Source organism: Amaranthus tricolor, chromosome 6, assembly GCF_026212465.1.
Source record: "Amaranthus tricolor cultivar Red isolate AtriRed21 chromosome 6, ASM2621246v1, whole genome shotgun sequence".
Lineage (NCBI taxonomy): Eukaryota > Viridiplantae > Streptophyta > Magnoliopsida > Caryophyllales > Amaranthaceae > Amaranthus > Amaranthus tricolor.
In genome coordinates, this window is record NC_080052.1 from 14,605,118 (window position 1) to 14,613,665 (window position 8,548).

Here is an 8,548-nt window from a genome sequence, read left to right on the forward strand (position 1 = left end):
ATCATGGGTTAAGGAAGATCCTATTTTATAGGAGACCAATTCAAAGTAGAGAACAAGTCTCTTGAATTCCGAGTTTATAGGAGATAAACAAGGAATTGATTTTCTCCATGTTTTTAGGCGAATTAAAATTATTTTGCCAATTAATAAATAAATTTAATTAAGCAACTAATTAAATTTTAACCTTTTACATTAACTAAAAACAGAAAATATAATTTTCGTAACTTCCAGTCAATGTCTTCTTCGGACCTGTATCGTGAGGAACAGCACACTGTCTCCATCTACAACATTCGTCAGAACTTCAACTCTAGGAACAGCAGACTGTTTTCCAGAGCAATTTCCCAACTTCTTGGATATTTGAGACATGTACTTCTTCCACGAATCAAGTCATAGGCTTCATCAACGATTCACATTAAATCGGATATATACCTACAAAACAATCTCTAAAAATATGTTTGTTTATTTACAAGTGAAGTCATCATCAAAACCTTAAGAGGCCAACACGCAGGAAAACCGCAGCAAAAAATCTTAACTATTTGCTGCGGTTTTCTTGTGGCCCGCAGAAAATACTCTAGACTATTTGCTACGGTTTTGGGTAGCCCGCAGCAAATAATGCCCTTTTTTGTTGTGGTTTTAAACCGCAGCATTTAAAATAGGCCATTTGCTGCTATCACTATTGCTTGGGACCAAAATCGCAGCAAATTATGGCCAAAAAACGCATCAAATGAGGTTTTTTCCACTAGTGTTGGTGCTTATAAAAAGATGTTAAACAAAATAATACTTTAAAGTTTAATATTTGAAATCGAAAAAGGTTTAGGAATTAAAGATGGATTGAAATAGATAACCAAAGGAGTAGAAATTTGAATTAAAAATTCGGAATAGTTAATCGGAAGATTAAGAATTTTGTGTCTGTTACACACATACCTCCTAATCCATTCCATTAGAGAAATTATAGGCTTCTTGCTTCTCTTAAAAAATTATTGAATGATTCACAACAGTTATTTAACAACATCCCAGATTTACTCCTAGTGGGAAAAGCATGCCTAGACCAATTGTTTGTAGGAATGAAAGCTAGATATTGTTGTTTCAACAACATCCCAGGCAACAGGGAAGATGTTGTTGTTCCCATCTTTACCTACAACAGTCAACAAGATCCTAGGGAATTGTCCCTTCAAATATGCCCCATCAACACCTAGAATAGGCCTATAATTAGCAACAAAACCCTCCTTACATGCTAGCAAGCATATATACATCCTTTGGAACAAAGGTGGTGGTTTGTTCATTCCAATGCATTTGACGATTGGAGTGCTTCTTGGATTAAACCTCCTTATTGCATCCGTATAATCCCAGACCCTACTATACTCTTCACTAGCATTACAAAATATCATTTTCATTGTAATTCTTCTTGCCATATAACACTTAGAAGACTTCACTTCACAACCTAACTCCCTATTAACCCGTTTTTTCAAACGCCTTTAATTCATAAGTTGGATTTTCCCTCCAATCCTTTATGTATTTCTCAGCTAAATACAAAGCAATGACTTTATATTTTGGTATTGGTGACCACAAGTATGCTTGGAAAAATAACTCCTAATTAGAAGTGTCTCCTCATCTTTCAACTTCACAGCATGAACCTTAAAATTACACTTCTTCTCCTTCCCATAAACACAGTTAACAATTCTTACTTTTGCTTTGCTGCAATTGCATCTATTGTAGCAATACACAGTGATCCTACTACTATTACCATTATGCAAGTAATAATAGTTGTAATCACATTTAATAGCATGGTACCTTAGAGCTTTTCTAAATACATATGTTGATGGAAATTTAAGGCCTAAAGATAAATTGATCTTACTCTTGAAATCAACCTTAGAATTGAATATAGCATAGCTGCTTATACCTTCCTCATCATCATTCAATGCACCCACATCATCATGATCAAACTCAAGTTCATTCCCTTCTCCATTGTAGTATGTTGTTTTCTTCATCAATCTCCTTATCTACTGCTAATGTAATTTCATCATCACCTATAAACACATCATAAAGACCATAAACTACGTTTTCTGCAAACAAATCAGCATCATCCTCAGATTCATCCTCATCACCACCACTATAATCTTCATCACTACTATAATCAAAATCAGATTCTTCCTCCTCTATGTGGTCTACCTCGGTTGCTGTGAGTTTGGGTTGGAATAGCAGTTGAGTGTTTTGTTTTAGATCTAGGGTTAGCACTCAAAGGTTTTTTAAAACCCATATCTTTAACTGGTGGACCCTTTTCCCCAACATCAACAGTGCATTTGTACTTTCCAACTCATCTACAATCTTATCTGCCACATCAACACTTTCAACATCCACCTCATCTACCATGATAGTCCCTACATTATCTACCTCAGTACACTACAAGAAAAAGGTATTTATTGGACAACATTATTGACTTTTGGGCGACAAATTTTTGTGGCACATACATACAGTTGGGTACAAAATTTCCATTTGTGGATTACACTTGGACGACAAATTTTGTACGTGTGCCCAAAGGAGTACACTTGGACTTCAATTGTATTTTTTTGACGCTTAAAGGTAACTTTCAGTCTACAAATTAGCTGTTTATGGCCCAAAATAGACACTTTGGGCTACAAATTTATCCTTTGCTGTGTATACATTTGAACTACAAATTTGTTGCAAAAATACAATTTATCTCGCGGATTAATTTTTTTGTTTCGTTTTCCACCGAATGTCACCATTTTCCTGAAAATAGCAAATAACTCGTCCTACTTGTAAATCCTCCCACTCCCTTGTTTTTCATTTCCCACCCAATATCACCCAATTTGCAAGGATGAAACTTCCTTCATATCAGTCACTCCTCCCACTCCTCATTAGCTTCTTCATATATTCAGAGTTCAAATCAATTTCATTTTCCTTTCAAGAGTTCATATGTTCAAGAATTGAGGTAAGTGTTCGTCTTCATTTGTTGGCTCTGTTTTCATTTTTCAATTAAAATTTTTGATTAGGGTTTTCAATTAGCAATCTTCTCATTTCATTTTCAATTAGCGGTCAAATTCATTCTTTGTTAGTTGGGTTTTTGGTTTTTCAATTAGGATTTTCGATTAGAGTTTTCAATTAGCAATCTTCTCACTCCCTTCATTATCGTTTTTTTTCCCTAAATTTCTCAATTATACTGATGCATATATGGGATGAACGTTCCAAGAACACGAAGAACTCTTCCAAGAATCAATGTCAAGCCTCAAACCGGACTCAATGACACACGCACATACACCTTCTATTCTGAACAACGAACAAGAAGGCTGGCCAGAACAACTCCAAGAAGTGGTCCTTTGGCCGTGGATAGAGACAAATAACCCGCACTGGATTGATTGGCCTCGTCCTCACACTCCAATTGAAAGGCACTCTCTCAATCTTTGTGGAATTACCCGGAATATCACCTTGCTTTCACTCACAAAGAGACTCTCACGGAAAAGCGATTGCAAACACAATTACTGGAATGAACTTGTATTGATTAATCAGAACTGAACTATTACAAGGGATTAGGCCTCTTATTTATAGAGCTATGAGATCTTCTATAAGATCTAAGCCTAAGCCAAACCATAATAACGGCTAAAAAGTAACACGTGGCTATTATTTACACGTTTTAAACAACAAAAATCAGAAAACAGAATGTTAAGTATTCTTCCATCTCTTCCGCTCTGATCTGTCTGACAGGGGACCTTCAGCTCCCTCTCTTGGTGTCTTACTGTGATCGTTAGGAGGCACTTAAGGTGTTGATGGAAAGGTCCATGTATAGAGATTCCAAAACTACCCTTGGTGTATCCTAGGATGCTCAGGTTGACTCCGTGGATTAGCTTGAAGGTCTGCTGTTCAGCAGGTGATGGCTGGCAGTATTCTGGATCAGCCATTATCAAATATCAGGCGAACACATGACCTTGGAGCTAATCTTGTGGGCTCTGTGAGGACTCTCCGAGCTAACTCTGAGTCTTGGCTTTTTCTTCCATGTCCAAAGATGCCATCCCTTGAGTTTCCATGTTGATACGTGCACGAGACCAGGCGTTCTATTGTGCGCAAGGTAGGCTGGTCGTCAGATGGCTGCTTTGTTGTCTGCTAACCAGAATGCATGTCTTTGTCTGGCTTGAGTGTTGCTGTGAGGTTCCTCATTGATTCCTCTTGGCTTTGCCATGCTTGGATACTCATGTTTGGTCTGGCTTGGGACTGTCCTTCCTTAATTGTCACGTCCAAATCAGCAAGGTCAGCGGGTAAGTCAGTGAGCATCCAATCAGTAGGTTGCTCAGCCATGTATCCTCGTTGGTTTGTCTTGGCTTGGCTTATCTTGACTTGTGGGCTATCCATATTTGGATCATTCCCTCCTTCTTTAAACAGAATTGTCCTCAATTCTGCGTTGCTCTCATGCTGTTTGAAGTCATCTAAGTTGAAAGCCTTCGACATACCATAGGTGTCCAGGAGGTCCAAATGCATCCAAGTAAAAGTCCCTTCCTGCAGTTCCCTTGGCTTGTTGTCAGCTTCTCATTTGGTACTGCACTGTTCCTCTTATATTACGATTTGCTTTTTGTGTTCGTTTTGTGGTTGCAGCACCTTTATAGTCTTTTGTTCAGCATTTGCAAAGTACCTGCAAACATGATGAATGTCAGCAATTGTGTCTTCTACGAAATAAATACCACTTACATCACCGCATGTAATTGAACTGACTTGGTGCAGCTTGTTCAATTCCGTATCATTAATAGTCATAGGTTTAAACAACTCCAGGTCTACTGCTGCATCTTCGAATGTTTTTAATGCTTCGGTTTGCTGTTTGACTTGTTCCTCACTAATCCTTGTAGTGAACATATTTTCCTTCTTTAATCCAACATCATCAATAGGTATAGTTTTAATCAACTCAGTGTCTAACGCTTCATCCCCTACTGATTTCAAGGTTTTGGATTGTTGTTGGGCTTGGTTCTCACTAATCTCTTTAGTGAACATATGCACGGATTCCTTCCCCTTCTGAATTTCTTGGTAACATTCACTCCTATTCACAACACAGCTTGTTTTCTTGTCTTCTATGAATTGAAAATTCTTTACACCACAGTATGTAGATGGGTTTTCCTGATGTAGTTTGTTTATCTCATTACTAGTAACAATTAAGGGTTTAATCAACTCAAGATCTAATGCCTTATCTTCTAATAATGTCAAGGTTTTGTGCTGTTGCTGGCTTAGGCTCTCATTAATTTTTTTAGTGAACAGATGCACAGAGTCTTTCTCATTCTGAATTCCCTTGTAGCAGTCACTCTTGTTCAACACATAGCTTGCCTTCTTTTGCTTTGTAGGAGCAGCAATGGTCTTATATGGGGATAGGGGTGTAAGATTTGTTAGTTGTCTATAGGATGAGGGCACGTATTTCTTCCTGAGGTGTTTCTTCAGTTTGGTCCAAGTGTTAATCTTCTCCCTGTTCTCCCTCCTTCTTTGCTTCTGAATTCCCTCAAGCCATAAGGCAGCTAATTGGTTTAACTTGATTTTGGCTAGTTTGTATTGTTGTTTTTCAGAGGTTTTGTTGAATTCAAAGTACCTTTCTAATCCGGCCTCCCATTCCAAGTAATCCTCAGGGTCGTGTGTTGTTCCCCCAAAATCAGCAACATCTAATCTAAGTGTTTCATTCTCTGTGGTTCTTTCATTATTGCGTGCGTGTACTATCCTTTCCCGTTGGTTCATGTTAATTTTAGTCACTGTATGTGTGAGTTGTTGGATGGCAAGGGTCATCTCAGCAAGTCTTTCATCCAAATTCATGATATTCTCAGAGCCACAATTCAAGAATCCTTAAACAGTAATTTTTCAGAAACGAAGATGAATGTACAAACAATAACAAACGCAGTAGGAAAGCAACTAATACATTCTGTCAGTAATCAAGAAATGCAAAATTTTTGGCTGCACCATCAATATGCACTCACTGTTAGTTTCCAAGGACAAGCGTACTGAACTGAATTTTCCTTACAGCAGTAGATCATGCAATGACTTAGATGTGCAGGTAAAATCAAGAACACAGCAGGAAAGCAAATTCCACTTGTTAGCAGTAGCAAGAAACGCAAATTACTCAGAGGTTTCAGCAATATGTTTTTACTGTTAATGTTCAAAAACAAGCACAAATAATTTGACACTTTCTAACAGCAGCAAATAATGTGATGTCTCAATTGTAAAATAGTACCAAGGCAATATGCAGATGAATGTACACTTCCTGACAGCAACAAACGAAGCAAGAATTCAGGTGCACAGCAGTAACAAGAATACAGTATAACTGATGGTTATCTTCTGATAGCAGCAAAGGAAACTGATTTTTTAGATGCTCAATTAAGATGCACAACAATGAATTTATTCTTTCTGAATCAGCAGGTAAGGTGATGATTCCAGATGCACAAGTCAGGAGCACAGCACAGATGGATTGAATGTCTTCTGACAGCAGTAAGAGGAAAGCACACAGAAACTTAGAGTTCAGATTCTTTGAAATTTTACACCAAGATCTCCTAATTAGAATCAATGTTAACCAAACACACAGAAAATAGAGCAAATTTATCACACTGTCAGTCAATGCTTACAGATTTCAGGACAAATGAATGACTGATTTTCTTCAGATTTTGCTTCTACATTGTTTCATGCAATGACTATAATGAATTACAAACTTACACATGGATTCAAAGAACAACCTATTGTAATTAACATTTTTCAGACAATACAGAAGAATACCAATTGATACCAATTGATGCACATACAATGATGATGATGCAAGTATGATGATGGTTGATGAATATGAAGAATATGATGCAAGTATGAGATGAATATGATGTTAGGCAATGCAAAATTAAAACCTAAACAAAAATCAAACAATCTAATGCGCTCAATTATCTATAGAGAATCAAATGCAGCAAACAATGAGTAAACTTCAGCTGCACAATAAATCAGAAACTTGGTATAGAAAGATTCAATACCTTCTGTCAACAATAAGGATTCAACAAGTAATACTTGGATTTTAGAATTGTTACCCCAAAATCTTTTGATTATGATCAAATTTAGCCAATCATACAAGAAGTAGAACAAATTTGTTGCAAACAAATTAATGTTCAAAGATTTCTGGTTGAATGAAAATGAATGACTGCTGGTTTGTTCTTCAATCTTTTGTTTTCTGAATTTCTTTATGCAATGATTATTAAGCAATGTAATATCATGGATTACAAATTTCGTACATGAATTTAGAGAATAGCCTAATGATATTAAGTGTTTCAGATAACTAATGCAGCAACAAATGTAAACCCTAGTTTTTCTCAAAGAGTTTTCGCAAATCAGAATGTTACAATCAATCTTCTTCAAACGAATGTGATATCCAATGATATATACACAAATCTATCTAATTCCTAACAGCTATAATATCCACAACAATCAGATAATCGAAATACAAGAATCAAAATCGAATTTGACAATTTCTTCAGCGAAAACTCAATGTTCAAACAGTTAAATCGCAATTGTCATCAAATTTCAACAAACATTCACTTAGGACGTTCAACAATCGAATGTAAATGAATTAATTGACAAAATTTGATATGTATAGTGACTCAGAACAGATTTTCAGAAATCAATTTGATGCGCATTCAATGATACGATAATCAGAATTTCAGAATTTTTTTCATTCTACAATCAAATGCGTATAATGATCAAATATATTCTGTAATCCTTTATTGTAAACGAATTATTAACAAAGAGAAGTTGAAACGTACCTGTATTGGCGAAATTGAAACAAAAATCACACTATACCTTTCTCTCTGATCACTCCTTCTCAGAATGTGAAAAATAGCTTGTTACCTGACTTTATTGATACTCCCTTGTCCTTGTCCCTTCTCAGAACTTAGGCTCTGATACCAAGTTGATGCATATATGGGATGAATGTTCCAAGAACACGAAGAACTCTTCCAAGAATCAATGTCAAACCTCAAACCGGACTCAATGACACACGCACATACACCTTCTGTTCTGAACAACGAACAAGAAGGCTGGCCAGAACAACTCCAAGAAGTGGTCCTTTGGCCGTGGATAGAGACAAATAACCCGCATTGGATTGATTAGCCTCGTCCTCATACTCCAATTGAAAGGCACTCTCTCAATCTTTGTGGAATTACCCGGAATATCACCTTGCTTTCACTCACAAAGAGACTCTCACGGAAAAGCAATTGCAAACACAATTACTGGAATGAACTTGTATTGATTAATCTGAACTGAACTATTACAAGGGATTAGGCCTCTTATTTATAGAGCTATGAGATCTTCTATAAGATCTAAGCCTAAGCCAAACCATAATAACGGCTAAAAAGTAACACGTGGCTATTATTTACACGTTTTAAACAACAAAAATCAGAAAACAGAATGTTAAGTATTCTTCCATCTCTTCCGCTCTGATCTGTCTGACAGGGGACTTTCAGCTCCCTCTCTTGGTGTCTTACTGTGATCGTTAGGAGGCACTTAAGGTGTTGATGGAAAGGTCCATGTATAGAGATTCCAAAAC

General features: G+C 36.7%; 1 long non-coding RNA gene across 1 annotated transcript; it reads left to right on the plus strand.

The window, feature by feature from the left end:
* The first annotated feature begins 6,129 nt into the window (after positions 1-6,129).
* LOC130814582 (uncharacterized) lies at positions 6,130-6,628 on the plus strand. The gene is made up of 2 exons (XR_009042455.1): positions 6,130-6,265; positions 6,391-6,628. It is a non-coding gene; the product is annotated as an uncharacterized LOC130814582 (long non-coding RNA).
* Positions 6,629-8,548: the final 1,920 nt, after the last annotated feature.